This window comes from Hyalella azteca, unplaced genomic scaffold (genome assembly GCF_000764305.2).
Source record: "Hyalella azteca isolate HAZT.00-mixed unplaced genomic scaffold, Hazt_2.0.2 contig8644, whole genome shotgun sequence".
In the NCBI taxonomy this organism is placed as follows: Eukaryota; Metazoa; Arthropoda; class Malacostraca; order Amphipoda; family Hyalellidae; genus Hyalella; species Hyalella azteca.
The window spans coordinates 1-11,006 of record NW_025938731.1 but is presented as its reverse complement, the minus strand read 5'-3'; positions in this window follow the sequence as shown (position 1 = coordinate 11,006).

Here is an 11,006-nt window from a genome sequence, read left to right as displayed (position 1 = left end):
GTCATTCTGTACTCACCGAGCCAGTTTATTATTATAATAGTTCTAGCGTTAATCGTGTTTCACTTGTCCTGCCTTAGTCACACTTGGAACAATAAGTACCCAGACTCTCAGTTCGTCCTTCTGTACTCACCGAGCCAGTTTATTATTATAATAGTTCTAGCGTTAATCGTGTTTCACTTGTCCTGCCTTAGTCACACTTGGAACAATAAGTACCCAGACTCTCAGTACAAATCCATCAGGTGGTCCCAGAAACAGACACCTGACACTACTATGTGATGGAAGTATGAAACTGCTGGTAGACAGCAATTCATTCCAGTAAGACAGGACCAACTGGTAATTTTTACGTTACAAGGGTTTCAATCAGAGAATAGACCTGATATTCAATATTACCCACCTAGAAACACATTAGTTGATGAAGCAACCACTTGTTACTGTCTTGTGTTGTAGGAAGTCAGCTTCAATATAAGTCACATAAGAGTTTTTGTCACTAGAAAAATTTGTTTGGCTTGTCCTAATAGTAAGTTGGCTTTGGTTCATTGTAGAGCACTGATAAATGCTACATGTATAGTCCATTAGTGTCATTGCCTGTCATATGATCTGATAGTCAGCCATTGTTGAAAAGTTGAAATTTTCTAAGCATATTGAAGGTCAAGTTAATAAAGCCAATAAACGACTTGGACTGATCAGACGCTCTTTCGAGTTCCTAGATGCAGGATGTCCAGCAGCTATCTCAATCAATCGTCAGCTATGGAAAGATCGGGTTCCAAAGGCCGGATCCCTTGTGAATCAAGTCACGAAAAGTTCAAGAATCGGCAACAGGCCATGGGCCTATTTCTTCAGCGCCGACACTTCTATTCTATTCTATTCTATTGTGTAATTGGTTACACTTAAGTATGGTTTTTTTTCCAACATTTCTTCAGGTCGCTTTAGGTTGGCCAGTTGTCTAATTTATTTATTGTTTTTATTTTAATGCTCAATTCATATAAGACATTGTCTACTTGTCTTGGTAGATTTGCTTCTGCCACTTATTCTGTTGCTGTAATGGACTTTTCACTATATTTTTGGCTTCCTCTTTCTTTCTCTATAATGCTCTTTCTCACTTTCCTCTACAAATAATATCAGGACCACATGTCTCCTGCTGTGGAAACATTGTAGTCAATTTCAACTAGCTCATTTTCTTTTTCTGCACATGAAGGTTGACAGATTGGACTGCCATTCACATCTTTTCGCTTTCCAGTCCTCCCCCAAGAATGATACATTTTGAATTTTTTATCCAGACATTAATTGTCATACATTGACTTATTCAGAAGATGAATCCCCTTCATACAAAAGCTGCACTAATATTTTTTCAGGAAGGCTTGTCTGACACACAACTTAACATGTTCACAAATCCTCCTCATGAAGGGGCAAGAATTCTAATATCATTTTTCCTAGTTATGCCTCCAATAAGCTAAGCTTGCCACATCCAAGGGTTGATGACTATCTGTGCAGCATACACAGTTTGGGGTTACTTATTTGATTTTTGGCTGCTAGATTGACAGTTCAAGTGTTGCGTATGCGAGTTTTGTAGATTGTGAAACTCAAAAATCTGGAAATTTGTATTTGTATTTTTGTTGTTTCAGCAAATTTGCAGAGAAACTTCTAAACAAGGCTGCTTGTCATCCAGCCTCAAATAATTATTGCATACTGAATGAGCAGCTATGCTTGAGTTCCTACCCTATTGGGGTGAAGTGCAGGTGTTTCAATTTGAATGCAATAAGGAGGTGAACTTCATTTCCATCTGCACAGACTGGGCTGACACAATGTGTTTTCTCTGTGTTATGTTAATTAGTTTTTATGTGTCTAAAACCCTCTCATAAATTAATCATCTATTAATTTATTTACCACTTAAAATGCGATAATACAAGTATGCTTAAAGGATTCCTAATATATACACAGACTTATTTAAAAGTCTCAAACCATAATATTCTTTCTACACAAACAGTTTACCACTATTTAGTAAAGCAAGGTTGACTTTCAACTTTCATACAGGTTTCAAAGTTTTCACTAGTTGACTTGGACTTTCGCTCTGCAGATCTTAACATTTTCCTGCTAGACCTAGTGTTTTGCGGAAATCTTGCATGCAATAGTATGATGTCACTATTTCAACCATCCACGCACGTGTGGAACTAAGGCCAAGCTTAATATAAAGGAAAAAGTTGAGGGGTGTCGGAATTATCCACAGTGTCAGAATATGGCGTGTTTACCCTATTCCAACACAGGGTGTCAGAATTACAAATTACGATTTTGAAGCACTGTCAGAATTAGTCTCACAATATGCTGCATTCAGTCACACACAGTGTCAGAATTCAGCAATTTGGTAGATTTGAATTCTAAAGGCTTTTAAATAAATATGGCAACAGTTTGTGACGTTTTATCAATGCTGGCGCATACGCTGATCTATTTATAGCCATTTATTTCTTGACACGTCCTTAAGGTGTCGGAATATGGTGTGTTTACCCTATATGGAAACGTATTAGGTTGACTTGTTGTTACGTTGTGCAGGATATTTTGGTGGGAATGTTGAAGTAGGGTAAATGCAGTATATTCCAACACTTTAAGGATGTAGCAAAAAATGAATGACTATAAAAAAAACGTATGTGCAACTCGCGTTCTGTTTGCTTTACCTCACTCTCCAAACACGGCACTACACGCCACTGACGCCAGCAACATTGAAGCGTCACGAAATGTTGCCATATTTATTTAAAAGCCTTTAGAATGCAAACCTACCAAATTCATATATTCTTACACAGTGCAACACTGTGCAACTAAATTTGGCATTTTGTGAGACTAATTCTGGCCGCGCTTCAAACTCTACTAATTTGTAATGCTGAGACTCTTGTGTTCGAATTCCAATCGCTGTGTGAGCTGTATTGGAATATGACACAGCTTGGAATTAGAACACTATTGAATATTGAACACTACTTATATAGGCTTTTAATTAAGAGCTATTAAGCTTTTAACTAAGAAAATTTTAATTTTTGCACCCAGATTGGAACGAGCTGTGTATGTCTAATTCCAAGCTGTGTCGGAATTAGTTTTTATGTGTCTATAACAGTCTCTTAACTTAATCATCTATTAATTTATTTACGACTTGAAATCAGCAAATACAAGTATACTTAAAGGATTCCTAATATATTCACAGACTTATTTAAAAGTCTCAAACTTAAATTAGCATTAGTGCGTTAACAATGTGTGCATTTGGGGCGGTCCATTCTAGCTTTCTAACGCTGTTTGGATTCCAGTGGCAGTGACGTTGCACGCGTTCTGATGGTAATTGGATTCTTGTGACTGGCACTGCACACATTCTAGCAATGATTGGATTCATGTGACTGTGACGTTGGACGCGTTCAAGCATTGATTGGATTCTTGTGACTGTTACGTTGGACGCGTTCAAGCGTTGATTGGATTCTTGTTACTGTGATGATGCAAGCACTGTTTTTTTCAAAGAAACAGCTGTGGCATCTTGCAGAGACTCATCAGTGATGATGATGGACTAAAAGTGGAAGTGTGCTGGACGATCCAGATTTTTGGGTCCTGCTTTCCAATTTGCTATGTTTACCAGTTAATATATTACCCCTCTGGATTTCCACACTGTGACCAGCCCTGCACCGGGCTGTGAGGGCTGGGCTGCAGCTGTATAAGTTTCATTGAGATCAGAGAAAATAAATTTTTTGTGCACATGGTTACATTTTGGAACTAAACTGAGCAAGTTAATACACTGGAATTGGAATGACTTGATTGAGCTTCAAAACAAAAACCATTATTAATCCAATTCTGAATTTATTACCTCATGAATTCAAATGGTAACACAAATTTCAGGATTTGTCACAATTTCTGCAATCAATTTTGTAGTGATAGACTGCAGTCTGCAACTGCAAGTACTGTCTATCAAGTGTCTACTGACTAGTGTCAAGTTGAAAACTTGAAGCATTTGATCAAGTGTTAATTGCTTGGTACTTTTTTGCCTATAATAGGTTTTAAATACATTGGCAGTCTGGCAAAATATTCTCTGAGCTAGGTTCAGAAAATGTTTCCATCAACATAAGATTGATAAACTTATGGCTTTAAAAAACTGCTACATTATCTAGTCTTGGAAGCTGAAAGGTGATATTCAAATGACATGTCATCAATGCAATAGAATGGCAGATATATTTCTGGAACCTAAGATTTCAATTTGTGAAATTATATAGTGTATAGCCATTTTTTAAAGATTGAGCAGACACGACTAGTTGTAAGAGACTTTGTAGCACGCCGTTCACAGTTCACACAAACAAATAAATTTCCACACCCACAAAACTGCCATACAATTTATACCTGCCTTGTAGTACTAACGAACAAACTTTGAAGTACGATTGGTTATTGCTGTGGGGTCACGTCTTTCAGCCACAAATAGTAATGAAGAAGACATGAATTTGAAAAATTGAAGGTGTTGCAATCTTTGGTCGTGTTTGTTTATAAAGAACAAAATAAATTCTTCCTAACAAATATCACTTGTAATTATATGTTTTTTCATTTTTTATGTGAGTTTTATCTGTATCTGATGTTTATTCCATTTTCTATTAATATTATCATGTTTTGTGCAGATAGTTGCAAACAAAACTGTTTTAAAATCTAGTCAATTTAATTTCTTTAAGTAGTACAAAACTATTTCAGTATCTATGTATGATAATGCTGGTATCCATGATTGGGTTCACATGACTGTGAACCCAATGCTTGATCTCTCCCAATGCTTGATTCAAAGTCTTTGGCACATGCTTCCACAGCTGCTGTGTGAATGAAGGGATAAATGTCATCCATTGATATCAAATTAAAAAAAAACAGCAAATTGATTAGGAAGTTAATTTATGAATCTTGATTATATTTGGGAATGAAAATTTCCTTATTATTCCAGGAATGTTTCATGAATACGCTTTTGAAAATTAAACTTCTCTAGTTAAGGCAGTCTTCAAAATAATGCAGTCAAAAATAGTCAAAAATAATAATGCAGTCAAAAATAATCAAAATCAAAATATTTAGTTCTAAGACTGACATTAGCATAGGAGTTATTTGAAAAATGTGTTATTTATAATATAAGTAAAAGAAAGAATGTTTTTAATATTAAAGATATACCACATCTTCAGTAATAAAAATGAGGCGTCACTCACTTGGCAAATACCTACGGATTCAAATGCCATTATGCACCGCCTATATAATTAACCTTCAAAGTTACAAAAAATAAGAACTGATAATCGAAAAAAAATTGCAGTGCCTGTATTTTTGTATTCAATGGGTTTGCACCACTCGAACCCATTTCACCAGCCAGGAGGATGTCGGGAATGTAACGTATTCTCGACATTGACATTAAGGTTTGCACTAGTTGCCAAAATCAGTCCTTCATTAGATGGCACCAGTCTCAATTCTCAACTTCTCAAGCCATGGCCCATGTGGATTGTCGTCTTCTACTATTCAGTTTTGTAATTCATTTCCAACCAAAATGTGATCTATGAATAATAAATATTCATGACTGTACCGAGTACTTCCAACTCTTAGAACCTGAGTTAACACATTAGAAATCTAGTCAACTTGATGCAGATACTCGTTCAAGTGTGATAACCTTGCCGCACATTCATCGTTGAACAACTTCAAGTCTTTAAGAGTATGGCGCACAGTGCACTTTTTTACCAGCATATTACGTTGCACAGCAGAAATTGATAAAATGACGATAAAAATTCCTGCACACCTGCATGGTGGCAGGGAATTTTGTTTAGTACTTATCGGTTTGCAAAAGCATCAACGCCCGGTGCCCCGGTCCGGCTGAGCGGGAGGGGGAGGGTGGTGGGTAGGAAGGTTGCAGAGGTACGGGTGCCACCGACAGGCGGGTGGTGGTGTGGCAACCATGATGCTTGCCGCAAAGGCGACCGTGGCACCTTGTCCAGCAGATCAGCTGCAATTACTTTCTAAACGTTACCTAGTTCATATTAGTCCTCTCCACCCTTTCTTAATACATAATTGGTTTAGCTTCCAATAACAAAAGTCTCATTTACGACTGGTCTAAAGTCAACCCTAATTTGTGAAGAGCGTCAGGAGCCTGATAGAGAAAATAAAAATGACCTTATTTGAAGCCTCGCGGTTCTCCATCATAGGCTCTCAATCCTTACGCAACATTTTCCCAGTATGTTAAATGCACTTACATTTGTTCCCTTCAACAGGGGGGTATGAAGGCCAGGACCTGGACACAATACTTGAGGAGTTGAGGTTCATCAGAGACAGGGAGGAATTCCTGCCATGCGCCAACATGCTTTCTATTCTATTATTATCTTTCTATTTCTACATTAAAATATTAAAAATTTATAATGACGCCACAGGGCATTTCTAAAGCCATGGCCGACATCATGCACCATGCATATTGCGTAGGCCATGTAAGTGTGTTCTAACATTACAGGAATCATGCGACCATAATTTTAGATGAAGAAAAAAAAAGATAACTCATTTATTCAAAGTTATATTCAAAGTTAAAAATTAAAAAAAAAACGTTTAAAATTGAATATGTAAAACGAAGTTTAATTTTACTACGAATACGATTAGTTATGTTGCCGAAAAAAAAACAAAGGAGACAGAAGAAGTGTGGATGAAAAAAAAGTAACAGAAGAAAATAAAGAATGGAAGAACATGGAAATATGGAGAACTTCTAGGATGAAATTAAATCATAATGATATACCCAATTCAAGAAATTATCAATCAATAATTCTAAATACTTTTATTAGTTTTGTACCGATTGAAGCTACCAGAAGTGCCATTCATTGGTCATTTTTCATTTGTTTATTTACGGCTAGCTTGGCGGGCCTGCGGTGAAGTCTAACAACACAATAACACGTGGTACATCGACTGTGACATAAAAAAATGCAATATTTCGCTGCACCACAAACAATTAAATGTAAATAATTAGTAATGGAAAATATGTTGCTGGAAGATTTTGAGAGACTGTGCCTAAGCAGAATAATATATTGTTATTATTATAGTAAATATATTAACAAAGTAGTTCCTTTGATTGCCACTGCTGGCGCTAGCATCTGGATGTGGACACGTCAACTTTATTTAGAATTCAAACAATTTAATATCTTACTGCGCCACAAGTTAATACATTTAAATAATTAGTAATGGAAAATATGTTGCTGGAACACTTTAAGAAACCGGACCTAAACAGAATACGATATTATATAATAAATTCAAATAAGGCCCGCCCACAGCCAGTGTAGCTATCAGCTCAGGTGCTCAGCTGAGTGCTGACACAGCAAACCGCCCCTTTCTTCAGAAGTAAGAAAGCTTTTGCCGGGGAAGGTTGTGTTACCTGATCGGTCCGTAAAGAAGCGTTGATCGGTTCAAAGTGACATAAGACCAGGTTCTTTTGAATAACCTAAAGAATTGCACCATGCACACCTGGCACATCTTCCTGACCATGAAGTCAGATGAGATTCTTTTACCAGAGTGATGAGGTTGAGGTGACTCACTTTGTCTCACCTCTCTATTCTTACCCATCGTGCCAGCCATCAGGCAAGGCTCAAAGCCTCAAGGCTGGTAGGTATGGACTATGGAGCAGCCTAGCAGGTGCCCCTCTCCTTTTCACAATACTGACAACTAATAACAAATTAAAAGTTCTGATCTTTATTAGGTAATTGATCAATGAAAATTTTGAGGTACTGAAATGCAGAGTTCGTCAAAAACGTTTACAGTCACTGCAAGCGCCAACCCCGGCAACCCGTCTCACATCCGTTGTCCACAGCAGCTCAAACCGGAATCCATGAGTGAACTCGCTAGTCGCTACGGGTTGCCTGCCGAAGACCACCTGTAGGGACACTATTTATCTATGTTATCAGTTTTATTAATTTTCTAGAATATTTGTCTTTTTCGCAAACCATCCGAGCTACTTAAAGATTGACATTTTGTTTCTTCGTAGATTCAGTTATCCATAGGATCATAACAGCCTGATCCGCCAATGCTTGGGGTAAGACATTAAATAGCTCCTGTTATATTGATCTAATTTGTAATATTTGCTTATATAATGTACTTCATTTATTCATCTCGATTTGTATTATGCAATTAGTATTATAGCCGTTTGTTCATTCTACAGGTGCAACTTCCATACTTTACAAAATACACTTAAAACACTATCCTCGGCAAATTCGTATTATAATCCCCATTCTAAGTTCTTGAATTGTAGCGGTTTCGTAACTAACCGATCCGCTATAAATTGGTGACCCCATAGAGTAGATCCGATTAAGAATTTAGTTCCGTTCAAACACTACTTTATTTTTGCCATGGACCCTAACGACTCTGTTTCTCAAGTTACTGTTCCTCACGTAACTATAAAGGCGCCTACGTTTTCCGAGAATTCCGTAATCTTATTCTTTAAAGTTTTCGATGCTCAATTCAAATTAGGCCGTATCACCAGTGATGAAACCAAATATTTTCATGCAATTAGTAGTATCCCCATGGAATATTTAGCAACTTTGCCTAGAGACGTCATCGATTCCAATAATTACGAAATTCTAAAATCAGCACTCATCGCTGCTTACGAACAGTCTAAACCAGAGTTGTTCGAGAAGTTGATTTCTTCAAAATCCTTCTCTGGGCGTCCTTCAACTTATCTCCAAGAATTACGCACGATCGCATCGAAAGTAGGAGTAGGGGATGAGTTAGTCAGACACAAATTTTTGCAATCCTTACCTTCCCCCATATCAGCTGCCCTGGGAGCCCAGTCAGATCTAGACATGACCCAACTTGGTAGTATAGCTAATAATCTTATGCCGTTTGCTCAAGACAAATGTTCAGCCGTTACCAATGTGGCAAAGCGTAGCTCCAACACATTACACACACTGCCCTGGAGCCTGGATGTAATGGACCATCATGATTCCTGCCTTCCGGAACGTAGCCTTCAACACTTCTGGGCAGTGTGGAATTCTAGAGGGATAATAAATTAACCAGTACACAATGCAAGCATATTGGAAAGCAGGACCTGAAAGCTTGGAAAGGCCAGGAACTTTGCACTTTCAGTCCATTATTTATATATCCTATCCCTTTCCAGAATTCCATTTGTGATTGGTTTGTTATTTTAGCAACTTTCAGCTTTCCAGCTTTGATTGGAGAATGGAATTGTAATATTATCTGCTTTCTAGCTGTGATTGGTTGATGGAAATGCTTTCAAGCTGTGATTGGCTGATGGGGATGCTTTCCAGCTGTGATTGGTTGTGCCCATAGTGGCAAACCAGTGATTTTTTAGAATCAGTTCAATTTTAATTTCCTCATTCACTCAAGAATTTAACCAATTATTTATAATGATAATTCTGGACTTCTGGTATCCAAGATACTTTACTGGTCTACTTATAGGACTCAAAAATGAACTTGAGGAAGAGTCTAAAAAACTATCTGCTTTGCCACTATGGTTGTGCCCATAAGCCCCGCCCCCAAGTATGGTATATGTACTACAGTACTGGTTAACTAAATACTTAACTACTAACTAAAACTTGATCATTACAAACAAAAGGCCTGGAAATTTTTTTAAAAACCCATTAAATATAAGACAAATAAAAAATATCTACCAAACATGAGATATCCAAATAATTCTATTACAATCCTAATGTACTATACAATTGAAACATTTTGTCCACTTTTGATCCTCCTTTTCATTTATAGTCAGTCTCTTGGCAGGCTGGCAGAGCACTGTATCCAAGGAAAGCTTTTCACCTTGGGTGGAAAGCTTTTTTATAAGTGAACTTCAATTCTTAGAATTCCAGCCTGCAAGTTCTGGGCAATCATATAAGCAACCGAAAGCCACCAGACAGAACGAATCAATTGAATTAGACCAATCAGCCCTCAGGAGAAACTGCCGGCGATCGAATGGCCTAGCATCGTCCGCCACACCGCGAAAAAATTTTGCACCACTCGGACGTAGCGCGCCGGAGCCTTGCAGGTTGCAGCGAATGTGATATCCGCCACCAAGCCGTCCGTATCTAGGCAGAGCGTCGAACCAGCCCTTGGTCGAACGCCCGCGGGTCGAACGCAGCAGCCGAGTGCTAACTGCTAACCCAACCTAACCTAACCTGATCCTGACTCAGCCAGTCGCACGGCTCTTTCGACCGACGGCCAGCGGGCCAGGTGGTGCACGGCAGGTTTTATGCGAGGCCGGAGGTGGGCAAAGCCAAGTGGTCGCAGGCTGTTGCGCGCAAGTTCCAATTCGAGCGGTGGCCAGGGTATGAAGTGATGCTTCGACGCAACGTTCAGTGGTGCCTGTGGTGGACGACTGGACGGCCATTCGACATCGTGTCTGGGGGGTGTGGAGCTCAAAATATTCAAAGCAGAAGGATGTCAAGGCTCGGTTACGGATAGCAGGTTGCCAGGTTCCATTCACGGCTGTTTGGTGGATGTCCGGAGAGATCCAAGGCGTTCGATTCACATTCAGGGCTTATTTGTGTACAAAATTTGTGGTGCACGGCTGCGCTCCCGTCGCTACAATACATTACCGCCTACGGTACGTCCGCGACTACAGGAATTTTTCATAATTCTCTCAGATTAATGTTCGCTTATTTTTATTTAAGCCTACAAAATAATCGAATATAAGCAAGTTATTGATGAAAGAAATAAGTTCAACAATTTTCGTTGAATTCGTACATGAAATTTATAACCTAACTTTTTATTGTAGGTAAGCCACATAATAATATACATAACATAACATAGTGATGTCGGCGCTGAAGTGTAGGCCTGATGTGGCTTGTCGCCGATTCTTTTCCTTTTCGTGCCCTGTTCATAGATCTAAACTCGTGTCATTTGACCGGATCGTTTCATGACTGGCGATAGTTTGAAGTAGCTACTGGACTTCCACCGGGTTCGATAAGAAGCTGGGCATTTCAAATCTGAACATATATTTTTCCATAGCTTTATCTAGTCTGTTCTTGAACGCGTTCATACTTGGAGCGCCAACGATGTCATCG